General features: G+C 29.6%; 1 protein-coding gene across 2 annotated transcripts in view; it reads right to left on the reverse strand.

Moving 5' to 3' along the window:
* LOC109856616 (elongation of very long chain fatty acids protein AAEL008004-like) overlaps positions 1-17,854 on the reverse strand; it is a 62,847-nt gene that overhangs the window by 14,619 nt on the left and 30,374 nt on the right. Inside the window, exon 1 of one of the 2 annotated variants that reach the window (XM_020432083.1) lies at positions 4,262-4,701. The exons of the other annotated variant lie outside the window; for it this stretch is intronic. The gene's annotated coding sequence lies outside the window, so the exon portion shown is untranslated. Of the gene's footprint in view, positions 1-4,261; positions 4,702-17,854 lie in introns of those variants that run through there. 2 annotated transcript variants of the gene reach the window in all.

A 17,854-nucleotide genomic window follows, 5' to 3' on the forward strand; every position in this document is an offset into this window, starting at 1 on the left:
TATAATAAATTATATAATATGTATTATTTAATGTTATATATATAATATAAATTACAGTCACGTTATTTTCACGTGTTGTTTTTCTACTCTTTCCTGTCACGTGACTTTAGTTACGTTTTTAATTTTCTCTACATATACGACGACCTGTCTCAAAATTGCTTTTTATTATTTACTATCTCGACCGATTCGATTCGACTCGATCAACCAACCAACCAATCGGCAACGCGTAAAAGAGACAACAATGCAACAGATGCGATACATTCGGCTCCAAAACGCGAACTTCTCGGTCCAAATGCCCTTTTTTATATAGGAAAAATATCATCACTGATAATGAAATCCCCACACTTTTTCGTGCATATATGTATAAATTTATTCCCATGACGAAACAATCGTTACTATTCTATTATCTATTTTTTTGAAACCAATCAATTTGTTTGAAGGTTTTTCTTGTCTATTAAAGAAAATAGCAGAAGTAACAATAAAATGTATGATAAAATGCGAAAATCAAGCAAAAATTGTCATATCTATATATATAAAAGTATAAATACAGTGTTTCAGCTATTGTTATTTGAACACTATCATATTTTGTATACATGTTCATAATCCGATCTTATATTTAAAATCGTTTTAAGTTCATGTCTTATATTACGATCATTCTCAGCTAATCCAAGCATGCGAATAAGTAAAACCTACATTTTGGTTTTACAAAAAATAGTAAAATAATATTTAGCAAAAGAGAAAAATTGATCTTTAACAATATAAAATTTGTAACCGAATATTAATGAAATGTTTCATTAATATATTAACAGTAAATACCTCATTAATTCATTAACAATAATAAAATCATTGCGTGCAAAGGTATTTTCGTCACTATCTGTTTAATATTAATTTAATCGTCATCAAATTCTATTTCATCATCGTTGAAATACTTGTTAAACAATATTAAATACCAAAAATCTGTAAAAAGAACATAAAACTATTTTATATACGTATATCAAAAACAAATAATTGGTTTTTTGTGAGTAGTCGAAAATTTAATTTTTTGATAAAAAAAAATAGTTTAAAATGATCACATGTTAATTATTTTTTCTAAATACTATTTTTCACAATTACTATATAATTTTATGAATAAATAAAAATAATACACACATATGTTATTTTCAAGAAAAATAATTGTAATATTTGAAATGACATTCTTTGTTCTTGAAAGTAAAAGCGGTAGATTGCATATCTAACTCTCTATGTTACACGAGACATAACAATTAGCGCGCACGTAAGTGTGAAATGTGAAACCATAAACAAGGTGACGATGTGCTTAATTCGCATATATTAAAAATTGTACATACTGTGAAATATTGTACATACTGTGCTGTTCAATCATTAATCTTACACGCATATGAACACGTAAATGGAATTTTGAAGTAAATTACACATGTACAAAAAAAAAATAAAAATTTACACTTTACTTAATGACGCCAAATGACGTCATACCGGCGGTTTAGAGGTTAATAAGATTATAGAGATATACAGATGTAATATACAGATGCTAAAGGTTAATAATTAAGATTAACATACAGATGCTCTCATATGCATATAAGCACATAAATGGAAGTTTGTAGCAAATTACACTTGTATACAAACAAAAAAACATACACTTTACTTGATAACGTCAAACGGCGTCATACCGGTGATCTAAAGGTTAACGATAAGATTAATGATACTGATAAGATTAATGATACTGATGATAAAGCAATCAGCGGGAAACACAAACACTCTTTTGACGCATCTTATTTGACGTAAGTATTTTTATACGTAAATTTGTGACAACTCCAATATTTTATCAATCAAGTTAGTGAAGAAATTAGGCCAGTAAGAGCCAGAACACTGTTGATTGTTTTTTCTTCTTTGAGAATTACTTAAACTTTAATTATTTGGTAAAAATAGCAAACAACGTGAAATTTTTGGTCAATGAGAGCCATATACGCTGGATTTTTGTTGCGTATTTTGTATACATATATGTATATATGTATATATGTATGTATGTATGTATGTATATATACGGAGTGTTTCAGAATTGGTGTAAAATCTCTCGTTGACAGGTAGAAGAAGTAAAACTGAGCCGATAAGTCTTACACCATTTTGCTAGATTCGCAATAGTTACCGAGATCTTAATTAACAAAGATCAGCGAATAAGCATGCGTCGAGCGCGTAAGACAGCCCGGCGCGCTTATTTACGGATTTTTGTTAATTAAGATCTCGGTAACTATTGCGAATCTAGCAAAATGGTATAGGACTTATCGACTCAGTTTTACTTCTTCTACCTGTCTATAAGAAATGTTACACCCATTCTGAGACACTCTGTATATATATATATATATATATATATATGTTTGTGTAAATTTTTACATTTCGAATTGAAATTTCAATTCTTAAATTTATATAGGATGCTATATTTGCATCACATATATGAGAGACCTTCCCTAACTAATTTTAAAATATTACGAAAAAAACTCCTCGGTCAGGAATTGGAACCTGGAATCTCCGGCTTTCCGTGCCGTGTCTCTCATACATGTGATGCAAATATAGCATCCTATATGAATTTAAGAATTGAAAATTCAATTCGAAACTTACGAGTAAAAATTTACACGAACATTTATGTATATATATATATATATATACAAAATACGCGACGTCACATCCGGCTCTCCTTGACCGAAAAAACTTTCACGTTGTTCGAATTTCAAGATCCTTAAACTCTTTAAAAATAGCAAACGTTTCGACCGTTGGGTTCGGTTTTTCTCAAATTCTATAAAAGTTTACGATTAAAACAAAGTATTTTATGTTACGCACTAAGATGTGGAATCTTTCTTATAAGCAATCATTCGTTTTCATTGCTTTCATTCATGTTACAGGTAGATGCAAACATATTAAAGTGAAAGGAATCATACAGTTTGTTTTTTATTCGTGCAGCATAAAATACAACACAGAATATGCCATCAATCGCACATAATTTAAAATCGTATCGAATATCCACTCGTGAGTTCCTGTAGTAACATAACATTGTAATGAATCCGAAAGAGAGTGTAGTGCGAGCGATACCGCAATTTGTTACTGTCACGTCAATAATTTCGATGCATTATTGCTTCCGTAAGTTATGCGTGTCAATCATCACTAATTACATTTTGATGGACATAAGATTTGTGTAACAGACACATGCGGAACACACGCTCTTACATTGAGAAAATTGGGACTAATATCATCTGCAAATAACAAGGCTGTCAACATAGAAAAAGAGAGAGAAAAAAAAGCTTCTATACATCGTTCTTTCTTTCAATTCTTGTTTTATTGTCACACTGGTAGCAAAAGAATCTACAAGAATGTCGTCCACTGCCGGCGAAGTTGCACAATAGCGTAATGTGAGACATTTCATCTTTTTTTTTTCTTTTTTTTTTAATATTTTCACTACCAGTTACCAGAACTTGTATTGTTCTTTCGTGTTACAGAACAGCTAGTTATGCGTTCAAATATCCGCATATCGACGCATAAGTTACGAGATTTGTTCGTGAGAAGATTAAAACTCTTTGCGAAAGCAATAAAACAAAAGAACAAAAGTGAATTTTGCGATTTTATTTTTAGGTTTTCTAGCAACCATTTTCTATTAAGTTTTTTGGAACAGAATGTTTGTAATTTAATTAATCAACGAATTAATTTACCTCGTTTATTTTTATTTTTAAATTAACAGATTAGAAATATATTTGCAAATTGTTGATGCGTGTGTCCGTATAAAAAAAGCAAGTTGCAAAAGGCGAATCGAATGAATTTTTAATGTCAGCAACAAATGTGCAACATGCATTTTTTTGCGGATATCAATGTCTGTATCTTCGCAATCGCAGCACATGCGGAAGTGAAATTACCATTGTCGTACCTAATTGTAAAGAGATTGTTTTGCAATCTTGTTAGAGATTACGCGTAAAATAAAACTCAAGAAGAAGAAAGTATTTTCATTTATTCTCTTTCTTTTTAATGCGCAAGCTGCGGTGCTCGGAAAAATTGCAAGTCGAGAACGTAATAAAAAGCAACACTTTCCTTTTAGAAAATACTGATCTAGAAAATGCTAGTTAGCAGTACACGACAGAAATTACCGCGTTCACAGATGGATAACCCCCATTTGCCCGTTACTTCGCGGACTGACCGAAGAAGCGATAATTTTCCACAAGCGGAAAGAACTTACTTCTCGACGTAGTTGCGACAGAGAACTTACCTTGTATTTAACTTAACTCGTACGTGTTAATTTCGCTAGTTCATTCTAAGAATGAACTCGTTTCAAGATGCATCCAAAAGCTCGCGGTTTTCTCCTTTTTGATCTTGAAAGAGAGAGAGAGAGAGAGAGAGGAAGCTCGCGACGCGCACACAAAAGACTGTAACAACACGATGATATCAATAATTCTCGTTTATTAACGGTTGATAATTATCTGAAGAAATATTTAAATTTAAGAAAGACTAATATATCAACGCAATAGAAAATGTTCCGGTTCTTGATCTTTTCAAAGAAGTCACACAATTCTACACTAGCCGATATTTTGGTCGCAATTTTAAGAAGAAGACACGATCGGCGATCTCGCGGCGTTCACGATTCGCGAACTATTAAAAAGTCTGTCTGATCTCGCGGGATTTACTGTTCCCGAAGGACTAAACGATCGTTCGCGAAGCCTTGGAGTGAGCCTTGGAGTGTTTGCCACTTTCGGGGACTGAACAAGTGCAAGAAGTGGGGTTACACCGATCGCTGTTACGAAGGAGATGCATGGGGGGGTCCTCGAATAAATAGAAATGATCCTTGCAAGTCTCTTTACCTTCGCTCTTTCTCTTGCTCTTTCCTTTCTTTTTTTTTATTTATGCACTTCCTATCATCGTTATATCACTCCGAAGAAGGTTGTATAAAATACGACTTGTGTGAACTACAGAGACCGGGTGAAAGTATTCAATTCAAATTTCACTATGCATATAAGTATACATGTGTATAATTTTCAATATTCGCAAATTCAAAACTTTGTCTTTTTTTTTTTTTATGATTCTTTATCATTCTCTACAAAGAACCAAGAACTTATTTTTTGTATAAAAAAAAAACATTCAAGAAAGAAATTTTTCTTCGCGAAAATGTTCGCGACGATAAATTTTCAAAAAAATAAACACTTTTCCGTGACACGCTATTTGTCGCTGTTATATTTTTTCACGAGTCTTTTTTTAACAAAAACTCACATGAGATTAAGATAAAATAAAATCATCAATTATCCTATCTCACAGATTCAATAAATAAAAATAATTTTGTTATCTTATGATGAAACAATAAAATAAAAATATTTTCTGTATATATTCAGGTAGACAAGAGTGTTTGAAATTCAATGTCAAATTCTCTGTCGATTACATTTTACATATCTAAATTTAAATGTCACAATCACGAATAAATTTACATAAAACGAAAAAAATTTAACACGAGTGAACAATTTAAATACTATACAGAGTGTCTGAAACATTTGGCTGCAAACTTCGCTTTAGTAATTAATAAATACAAGTTAATGATCGATAATCCGAATTCTGTGAACGTGTATGATTTTCAGTTGTAACAATCGCAAGCTGATCGGTGAAAGAGAAGCTGTGTCACACATCGCACGTGTGTTTGATCTTGTCTTTTATTGCTAGTACATTTGTCCGAGATACAAGCCAGTTTTCTCTACAACTACAAATCATATACGCCTACAGATTCCAGACTCATCGGTTTCTCATTAATAAATATTGCGAATGATATTGCAAAATGAATAAATAACTCTTCTGTTTTCAGATCGATCGAATCTATCTTTTACACTTTGGCTGTATCAACATTTTTCAGATATTCTGTATATGAATAAAAAAAGCATTCGTATAAATTTCTAGTTAATAATATCCGGGTTGAAATTGCGTCATCATTTATATCATCAAGCAAACATTTCATCAGAGTTTAACGTTTTGATATCGACTATTGAATATCTCGAATTCTGGTTTTTCGTTTTGCGACGCTGATTATATGTATATATCATATGTATATATTTCTATTAAAAAAAAAAGTAATTTCCGTGTGATATAGTTCACCTGAACACACCTGTCGTTCGACATATCTTTATTATTCAACAAGCAAGAATTGTTTAAAGAAAAAAAATTAATTACAGCTTTTGATACATTCTCAGCAACAATGTAAAGAGCGCACTGTATGTTCAGGTTAGCTATACATAAATACACATTAGTAACGTAATCCCTATAGTTTTCTTTTTCAGATAATCATTGCGGATTATCGCAGCATATAATTTTCTTTGCCACGCTTATCTGAAAAAACATATATTCCTGGAAAGTTTCGAACTATTAAGAAAAGTGCTGCGAATGGTAAACAAATAATTCTTATATCAAACGAAAGTAAAATATTTATTGTGAGTAATTTTTTCATTTATATGCATCAAAGCACTTTAAATTATTTTAAGTTTCAACTCGACCAAATTCAATCAAGATTGAAGATTTTTTTGGTTTTTCCGTAATAATCAAGAAGTATGATATAAATCACAACAAAGCGACAATGTTATTTTTATATCTAAACTATTATATTACAATGTTTTGTTCTACATTTAAAATTATCTAAAACACACGCGCAAAACGCATTGTATGATACATTGTACATCTTCGGCGAGTTAATTTAGAAATAATTTAGAAAAAAAGAGATTAGAAAAAAAAATAAGAGATTTCTATTACACATTTATATAGCCAATTGTAATTTGAATCATCAGATGCAAAACTGTTGAAATATAGCAAAGTGTAGCACAAACACTGTGAGATATTTTTACATTGTTAAAAACAACGTGTTTGTGTGTATACAATTTATGCGCAAAGTATTATTCTAAAAAAAGATACGCAAATATTCATCGTGTAATATAAATAATATAAATAATATATCGTGTAATAATAGAAATAAAATTGGCAAACTGGAAAGTATCGATAGATAAGAGAATACAGTCATAAAAGAGAAAAGAAAATTTTTTTTGTAAAAGAAAAGAAAGAATGTAGTCTTAAATCGACCGGAAACGTACTGTTATAAAAACATAGAAAATAAACATAAAAAATACGATTTGGAAAATGTTTACTGTCACATTAATAAACAGTAATTTGTTCGTACTTCTTTTATATAAAATATATCTTCCGCGAAGACCTTGAGTGCGATATCCTCGCGCCGCGCCGGAGAAAGGATAGAAAGAATTAGATTAGTGTGCTATTAAGGTCAGGAGAGAAATCGCGAGCGCGTATCGTAGATAATCGCGTCGGAAAAAGAAAAGAAAAGAGCAACCGAGGAATCGAGCAATTGTCGAAATGAACAATTCCGCGACTCGCAGAACCAATCGTTCTTCCAAGGTCGTTAAACATTAACGGATTATGTCACTGCCATCAAATAATCACACTGTCTGCAATATGTTTCTGGTGAAGTCACTAGAGGTTAATAATCCTCGAGACACGGCAGAGATTTCATCATCAATAATGTGATCGCGTCGTCTTTGTGCTGCTGAGAATTTTTTTTATCGTGTTTTAAACGCTAATAATCTCTAATTCAAATCAAAACAACAATTAGCGAACTAATTTTGTAATCTGTAGTTTTACAAAATTTGATTGTAGATAAATATCTTCTGGAGATCTTAGGGAAAAGATATTGTGTCTCGAGTTTCTGTAATTGTATAATTTACAGAATTGTATAATTTAAGATTTTTTTTTTGTTTTTGTTAACGCATCTAGCGTTTTGATTTGGTAAACGTTCAAATAAATATATTTATTAGCCTCTCGAGAATAAGAAAACACATTGTACCAGATGCAATCAGTGTTATTTATATTTTGAAATTGAGCAATCACGTTATGGTGTAACCATCGGTCTCTATTATAACGTTTCTATCTATTATAACGTTTGTCTTGATATTAAAAAAATTTATATTTTTAGTTTATGCAATAAGTTTTTCTATGAATTAAACTGATCATGTTCTTCTTTGACAGATTTTACATACAAAGTGTTACACCGAAAAAATTATATTCTCGTAAGTAGAAGATTTCATACTCAAAAAATCTTCTTAAAAATTTTAGATGATATTCTTCTGATATTAAGAATATATTCTTAATTAAAGAATATAGTCTTTTTCGATAGTGAGATATATATATATGTTTTTCTATAGAGGCTTTTTATATTCTAATCAGTATATATTCTTATCAATATTACTATTTAGAGGAGATTTTCCTCTTAAAATAAGAAACTCTTCTCTCTTGGCGCCTATTTTAGTATAAAATATACTTAAAGTAAGTGGGATATCCTCAAAACAAGAATACAATTTTTTTGGTGTACGTGTATATATATATATACCGAAAAAATTATATTTTTATAAGTAGAAGATTTTATACTTAAAAAATCTTCTTAAAGATTTTAGATGATATTCTTCCGAAATTAAGAATATATTCTTTATTTTTAAGAATATATTCTTAATTTAAGAATATAGTCTTTTTCGATAGTGAGATATATATATGTTTTCCTATAGAGGCTTTTTATATTCTAATCAGTATATATTCTTATCAATATTATTATTTAGAGGATTTTCTTCTTAAAATAAAAAACTCTTCTCGGCGCCTATTTTAGTATAAAATATACTTAAAGTAAGTGGGATATATCCTCAAAACAAGAATACAATTTTTTCGGTGTAGGAATAATAAAAAAATCCAAGAAATTCACACACAATCATAAACCAAAAATGTCAACCTTAACTAATTAATCAATATATCGTTGAAATGCCGTGTGAGACAGACTTTCTACGACAGACAGTAAAGTCATCCGCGACTTACTCGAAACTTGATATCGTTTTCGTCCGCTCAGCGAAAGAATGTGTTATCCTATATATATATATATATATATATATATATATATATATACGCAGAAGACGAACACATGGTCGACATCTTTTGATATTGCGCGTGTGAGATCTTTGCATTCCAATCAAATTCATAACTGATTTCTCGATACTGTTACTTGTTTCGCAGGTGCACTTTGGTTTCCCGCCGAATTGTAAAATCGATATTCCATTACGTAACGTATCACGTGTTTTTTTCTTTTTTTTTTTCTGAAGAAACTCACAGAATCGCGCGTGCGTGCGTGCGTGCGTGCGTGCGTGCGTGCGTGTATGCGTGCGCGCACCTCAGCGAGATATCAGAGAGGAGAGCGTCCGGCGCGTTTTACTTTTACGCTCTTTCAACCAGCCAAGCGAATACGGGTCAGCAAACGAAGACGAACGCGTTCAATGAAATCGGTTTTGCATTCTTACAAATATACAAATCCTAAGACGCATTTAAAAAATGCCATCTGCTTTACTATCATTTGACTTTTTCAACGGCCGTAGACATAACAAAGTTGCGACGGCTAAATTCCTCGAACAATTTTTTGTACATTTTATAACACTTTTTCTTTTTAACGTACGATAATAGCGTAAGAAAATGTGTTGCCTCTCATTATTACAAGATTAATTGAGTTTATAATTAAGGATCAATTATATACATGATACTCGTTAAAACGCTGGCTGCACGTCTCCGATAAACAGCCATCGTAAACAAGCTGCGAACTAAATAGCAAAAGACAAAGACGATAATTGTCGGTGTGTGACCGACGATCAGATTGGTCAAGATCACTTTTTATCGAAAATATCAAAAATTTTCTGCTCGCAGAAAATCTCGAAAATCATCATCGGACTTGTTCGAAACAAGTCAACCACGTGTGAGCGAGCGGGGAACCCGCGAATGAACCAAGTAAATGGCTACTTTCTCTGTATACTCGCCTTCAGTATTTGACGGAGTGTTGCAATTTCGTTGTTGTTGTCGTCATCGTCATGGTCGTCGATACCAAGTCGGTGAAAAAAAAAAACGCGGAGTCAATTCTGTGTTTGAATTTTTTTTCATAAAGATTTGTCTATTACAAATCGACTCGCACTTTACATTGGATATAGTAAAACATGTAAATTTTTATCGTTTATCGGTAGATTTTATTTAAATTTGCAGTATACTTTACATATGTTTTTTTTTTTTATCTTTTTATTTACTGATTTCGGCATTCTTTAGAAAAAAGTAAGAAACATATTGAATATATTGAACACAAGCACAATTCCGTTTATAAAATAATTGATCACACGGTGTCGCGATAGACAAGTTACGAAAATAAAAAAATATATGTTGCAGTGACGTAATAAACAAATGTGTATATTCACTTTTGCTTTAGCAACTCTTTTATTGTTTATTTTTTTTTTTTAACTAAGTAGAAATTAAGTATATGTATTTATACATACATGTGTGGTATGTCTATCAAATTGTTGTTATTATTTTGAATCATTTAAATGACTAATTTTTTCGCAACGTCGTAAACACTGTCTCTACTGTTGCTGCAACTGGAAAGGTTGCTAACTAAAATGTCAAAAAGTCACGCATGTCTGACATATTCCGCCAAACAATTTATAAGAATCGCACTGAATCGCAAAAACATAACAATTACAAGGGGAGATCGGGGCACAAAGTGACAAAATAAATTTAGTGAACAATACAATATTACAATAAATTGTAAGCAAAATTGTATAATACCAAGTACAATAATATTTACATCTTTTGACCTTAAGAAACGAATATTAATCTTACATATCTTTATACACAAAAAACATTGAACAAGGACGTCTATCTAGGATAAATTGGCAATTTGTCACAATTGTGTTTAGCATTAAGTAACGTTTCTTGTATATAGTCATAAAAAAGAAAAGAATAAATATAGTCTTAAATCTGCCGGGAACGTACTACTATGAAAACATAGAAAATAAACATAGAAAATAAGATTTTCTAAATAAAAATGACTTTACTGTCACATTTTAATAAACATAATTTGCTAGTACTTCTTTTATAAAATGTATCTTCCGCAAAGACCTTTGTATATATTGTATATATATATATATATACATACATATATACGTGTACACGTATAAATCTTACACGTGAATTTTTGAGTTGAGATTTCAATTCTTAAATTCATATAGAATACTATATTTGCATCTCATATATGAGAGACCTCGTATATCTCCCTAACTAATTTTTAAAATGCGAAAAAAACTCGGCCATTGAGTCAAACCTGGAATCTCCGGCTCGGAAAAAACGACACGTGGCTCATATTTAGATTGTGAGTTAGTCATTGCTAATCTTTATAATTCAAACATTGTATTCGCTATGAGCAACATTGTCTATTCAATAAGATTATTTTTAGATGTAATATGTATTTTGAACGGACGTTCTAGACAATCAGTTTCGGAAACGATGTCTTCGCAAAATTCACCTGCAATTGATTTGGGAAAATCTTCTAATATAAACATGTAAAAATGTACATGTAAAAAAGTGATCTTATGAATATTCATTAAAAGTTTCTTGAAAAGTTCTCGCGTTTCTTCTCTAATGTGCGCACATATATGTATGTCTGTGTGTGTGTATTATCGTTAGCATGAGCTTTTCCTAGTATTGTAACTAAAGAAAAGTTCTTTAGCTGTAAATTGAATTTAAAAAAAATTTAATTTCTTTTTCAATAAATTATTATTTACAAATGCAAATTATAAATGTCTGTATCTAGTGTTCTATCGCTTTTTGCTTACAAACAATCAAGAAATATTTACAAAAAAATAGTTGACGTCATTAGCAAAATTTCAAACTAATTATGTATTATTTAAAACGATGACTTAGCATTATATTCAAGGTATGTATATTTTATTAAACCGGTTTACGCTCTCATCATTAGTTGTCAACACATATAGATATTTTAGACAAAGAAGTAAGGAAGAGACCGTGGGTCTTCACAAGTGACATCCAAACTAAAAGATTAAAAAAATAAAATGTACACAATATTATGTAATATTGGATACATTGTCTATTAGTCACATCCTTTAGCTTTAAGAAAACAATATATTATTCTTACATATTTTCATACAAAAAAAAAAGTTATTTAGTGCTAAACACAATCGTGCAAATTTTTCTAACTTATTCCATACTCAGGATTTTGGTTGTCACATGTTTCTTATATAAAAAAATTATAAGATAATTTCTGTTTTTATGTGTATACACACACACGCGCATCCCCCCTCCCCCCACATATATATATATATATGTGTGTGTGTGTGTATTTTGCTATTTTAGATATAACAAATTTGAATGTTTCACTGTAATCATTAAAGAATATATTTTATTTCATATAAGTAACCGATATACGTAAGATCGCCTGGCATCCACTCAGAAACTTCTCTAATTTAGCATACACGGCACAAAGAAAGGTTGCAATACGGCAGGCGCGTGTGATTGTGCACAGCATTCTCTCAACATAAATTAATTGCAAAATTAAACTAATTTTAAAAACAACTCTGTTTTAAATATAACTTAATTAATTTTGTGTAATGTTTAATATTAACAACAATTACATTTTTTAATATTAATTACACCAAAATTATATTATTATATAAAATGCATTATTGATATTAAGTAAATTTAGTTATATATAATTGTTTTATATTCAATTTTTATGTTATATTTTTTATATTCTATTTTTATATTATCTTTAATAATAACTTTTAAAACCCTCAAGTTCAAAAGTGTTTTCCATATCGTACTCGTAGTCTTTGAAAACTTATTGTTTGATAAAAAGTGCAGAAAGAAAGTAATGAAATGCATTATTTTATACGTACGGAAGATCACAACGAATCTTTTTTTCCTGCCTGCAATAAAACAATATCAAATAACTTTCAAACTTTTTTTTAAATGTCTCAATTTATTTTCTTTATTTTAGGGAATCCCAATGTACCGTAAAAGAAATACCGACTGTCGTCGTATATTTATACAAAGTACAAGGTAATCTACTTTTTGCGTCTTGTACCTTGGATTGATATTCAATCGTAAATATTAGTAATAAGAGTGATATAAGAATCAATGTTATCTATATAAAAATCTCAATGTAATATAATGTTATATTCTGTAATATAATGTTATATAATAAATAATATTATAATATAATATGTTTAATGTTATCTTTTTTTATTTCTTTCTAATTACAATAATTCTTTGCGGAAACACGAAGAAAATACGAAAAGAGTGTAATGAAAAAAATTTCTGTACATTTGTGTGTGTGTGCGCGCATACAAGTTAAAAAATACAATCACATTATATATATGTAAATCTGATGATCAGGAAGTTAGTTGAATACTATTTTATTTTAATCAAATTTTGCTCAATCTCTTATTTTGTAGAATAACCTTGAATAATTAATGTTTAAACCTGTAGAACGTTTTTTGTAAAAGTTAGATAAAAAATGTTACTTACTAAAAAATTAACTAAGTTTTATCGTTTGTCGTTAACATTATCTCATTGCCAAAATTCTCAGAAAACATAAAAAAATTCCGGTTTTCTTATGCCTTCCACGTAACAGAAGACCGGGTTGACGCGGAAGCAGTGTGCTCTTGTAGCGGTTTATGTATAACGTGTTCTATCTCCTTAATCTTTGACATCAGGAAACGTCTGATTTAATGCGTTCCGTCACGTTTACAGTTATCAAATTTTTTCATCAACCAAACATATGTAGAAACATATTTGTAATAAACATTTAGTGTAGTTTTTGTTGTGCTTAATTATTTCTCTCCACAATTAAATAACATATTTTATCAAACAATAATATTATATTATTTTATTCTTTTTTTTTTTCTACTTGAGAAAGATTTACCATACGGATGTCTAAAAAAAAAGTAACCTTTAGAAATATGCCGTAAATATGCAGTAAAATCTTATTTTCTAATATAAATATGAAAAACGTTTGAGAAAATCGACTTTTATAGTGAGATATTTGCGTGATATTATTTATACGTAGTATTAATTACATACACAAAGTATAGCAAAATATACATAGAGAGGTGTGTGTGTGTGTGTGTATGTGTATGTGAAAAAACGAGTTTTGAAAAAAGTGGTAATTATTGCGGACAATCCAAGAATCAAAACAAATTAAGTAATAATCTTCTTTTACACAACGTGCATACGTACGATGCATTTATTCTTTGTGCCACAACATGATAAGTAGTATATTAAAAGGTTTTTTACATGAACTTACGCAGTAACTAATTTTACATGAACTAACGCAATACTTTTTTTTATAATAGGATAATTATTCGAAAAAAAAGTAAGTAACGTGAAACGTGTAAACACTTCCACTTATTTATTAATGCAGATTTCTATGTTTACAAGAAAAAACACTATGTATATTATAAATATACATATATAGATATTTTTCCGGTTTATTTCTAAAATTTAATTATATATGTCGTTGATAATATCACATTCACCCAATAGCAGCCATTGATTTGTGCCAAGAAAATGTCACGGTGATTATTTTTTTTCGCATTTTACAAGTAAAACATTACTTTATTAAAGGATTCAAACCACACATGGAAAAGATTTCGAAAGAGATCCTTTTATTTTAATATAAAAAAATATCAGAAAGATCATCTCAATCACGTTTGCATTTCGAATATTACATATGTTAAAAAAAGACATTAAATATCGAGCAACAGTTTATATAACTGGTAATAAACAATTACTACGAGATAAAATCTAAGAAAACATTCTTACGTTGCTTTCTGAGAAACTCGATGTTCAAAGTATCCGCGGTCAATGAAAACGACTAAAAGATATATCTCTGAAAACAAAAGCGTAATTGATGAACGATGATTTAAATAAACTATCAAATAACTTGCTAAAGAAAACACTTGTTTATATAAATTTTTACGAATTTTTACGAAAGTTTAACAAACTCTAAGTATACGCGCAAGTAAGTATTTTAATCAACGAGTTGAGAAAAAGGTCCGTTTAAAAATAAATTTTTGTTATTAATCTCTTCTACTTTTTTGTTTTTATAAAAATTAAAGAGGAAATCATAAGACGTATTTGATATGTCAAATTAAATCATAATTGTATATAGTTATATCAATCCGCGTCCGACCGTATTCGTGCGATAATGCACACGCGTTTATTTATCAACACACGCGAAAAATGAGCGATGGATTAATTATGTAAACAGAGAACCGTGCTTCTTGAATGTAACAGAATTGATTGCTGAACGTGATCGAGTGTCATTACATTTACACTCAATTGTAGATATTGACGTCAAAACAGCATGAAATACGTGTGCAATGATAAAAGAAGAAACGCGCAAGAAACTTCCCGAATTTTTTATAATTTTATTAAATACATTTTATGTGAACTGCAACGAGAGAAGATTTTTGCTTAAGAATTTTTAAGAACCTATAGATTTATTTATTTATTTTTTGGTTTTGCAAATCTCGCAACCGCGCGACCAATAACAATGAAAATACCGACATACTCGTAAGAATTCGATCCAGATACCTTTTCTATGTATCCGAGACCATGTCTGTGAATACTCTCTCGATGCAAAATACTCGAACTACTTGAATACTTGAAGTGCAGAATTGCGTAAATCGGACATTACACCAGCAATCACACGATGCTCACGATCGAAGCACAAATTTAATCGTATTGTGCTGACAAATCAAAATTTTCATCGCCGCGTTAAATTGCAAACAAACACTAGTCTTCTTACATTGCAATTCAAATGCCGAGCCTTCCAAACTGACCGCATTTAAACAAAAAAACTGTCAAAGTTCTTTCAAAAATTATTCCCGCGACTTTGAAATTTGAATATCTGACGATGTAGTTTATTTTCTACCTAAACAGTAGACGTCCTTGTTCAATGTTGGATGAATCATGATATTAAATTTATTTGGTCGAAGTGAAAAATTACCTCTGTTTTTTATGTAAAATATGTTAATTTCTGTTTTTTTTTTTTTTTTTTTTTTATCGCGTTAAATTACATCACGTAAACACAAAGTGTTTCACAAAATACATTATATTTGAGTAATGTAAAGCGTTTGAGATTTTTTCCATAAGAAAAATGGCCTCTTAATGTTAGGTGTTGGCAATAAAAATTGTGCTCTAGCGATAGTAATCTTGTTTGTGGGAATGTTATATTAAAAAAAGATCGCGATTTATCTAAATTTGTATCAACTTTCTCATCATTTATCTCAAAAATAGCAATGGAAAATAGATACAAAATTGTGATACTTTGCGCCAACTAAATTTTTAATTGTAAAAGAAGAAGAGCGGTGTCAATTCGACATCTCTTACGTCACATTATTCTATGATTGTACAACTTTTGTCCTTGGATACGATATTGACAGACGGAAGGACTTTCTTTTTCAAATCATATTTTAAAAGGAAAGAAGAGAGGCTGAAGTCGTGCGCGCAGAGAAGTCCAAGGATAATTGATTAAAAATATCATCCGGTATCGGAAATTTTCTTACGAAAACACCGTTGAGGATAAAAGAAGTTAATGTCTTGACACAATTTTGAAACACATATTTACACAATGAGAAAGAAGATATTTCTCGTTTGGCAATTTAATGGCTCTTGACTTTGAGTGTGAGATTCATTTCGTATTCATTAAACAAAATTGAACGGTACATCAATGACTCTTATTTCATCCTGACAAATGATATATGAGTTTGAATGAGCTTATATATCTTAAGAATAGCGATAAAATTTATTTATAAATATATATATATATACGAATAAATACACGCACAAAATGGTTTTAAAATTTCTTATAATAAAAATCTCAAATAAAATTTTATTAAATTTAACGCGTTTTTAGTTAAATTAAATTTACTATTTTTTTTTTAAAGAAATGTACAGATTAAGAAATAATATATCGGTTTTCCTTAAGCTTTATATCTATCTTATAAACAGATCCAGGTGACACAAAAAGACTCACCTTTCCACCCGCTCTATCTTTAATCTTAATATCTTAAGCTTTATAATTTCTTCAATTAACAGGAAATATGTGATAAATATAAACTAAATTGTACATTATAAAAACAAATAGGGTATACTTAGTAAACAAGCTTACGCCACAAGATTGTGTGCTGTTTTTATCGTTTGACTTGATTTTTTAATCTTTGAATACCTGTCACAAATTGCGTTACGCAGAAAAATGTTATTGTCTACATCAAGATTGCTACTTGTTTGTTTTAACAGTTGTTCTTTTTAATGATATTCGCTATGCAAATAATTTTTTATACTCAACTACGTAGTCAAGTATGTACTATTATAGTAAGCACTTTTCTATATCTACTTCTCGTAAGGAAATAATCAAACGCATTAATGGAAATAGATTTCAATAACTCTCTGCAATGTAGCATGCAGAGATCTGCATAGATCTAAACTTAAGTCTGTGAAACTAAAAAATTAAATATTATAAAAAGTAAAAAATTTTTCATATATACTTATACACAAATTAAAATTATTATATCTAATTATGCAAATTTATATATATATATATATATATATATATATACCGAATATGTCCATGTACAATTTTATACACAAAGAATTTCTTTTTTTAAGAGAATAGCTTCAGAGATATTCTATATCAAATTACAAAATAACTTTATTAGTGTCATGTTAGATACAAAAAAATTATATAAAACTATTTTTACTATATTTTTAAAACATTTTTCATATATTATTATATATACACCGAAAAAATTATATTCTCGTAAGTAGAAGATTTTATACTTAAAAAATCTTCTTAAAGATTTTAGGTGATATTCTTCTGAAATTAAGAATATATTCTTTATTTAAGAATATATTCTTAATTTAAGAATATAGTCTTTTTCGATAGTGATATATATAT

Source organism: Pseudomyrmex gracilis, unplaced genomic scaffold (assembly GCF_002006095.1).
Source record: "Pseudomyrmex gracilis isolate BER0280 unplaced genomic scaffold, ASM200609v1 scaffold_126, whole genome shotgun sequence".
Lineage (NCBI taxonomy): Eukaryota > Metazoa > Arthropoda > Insecta > Hymenoptera > Formicidae > Pseudomyrmex > Pseudomyrmex gracilis.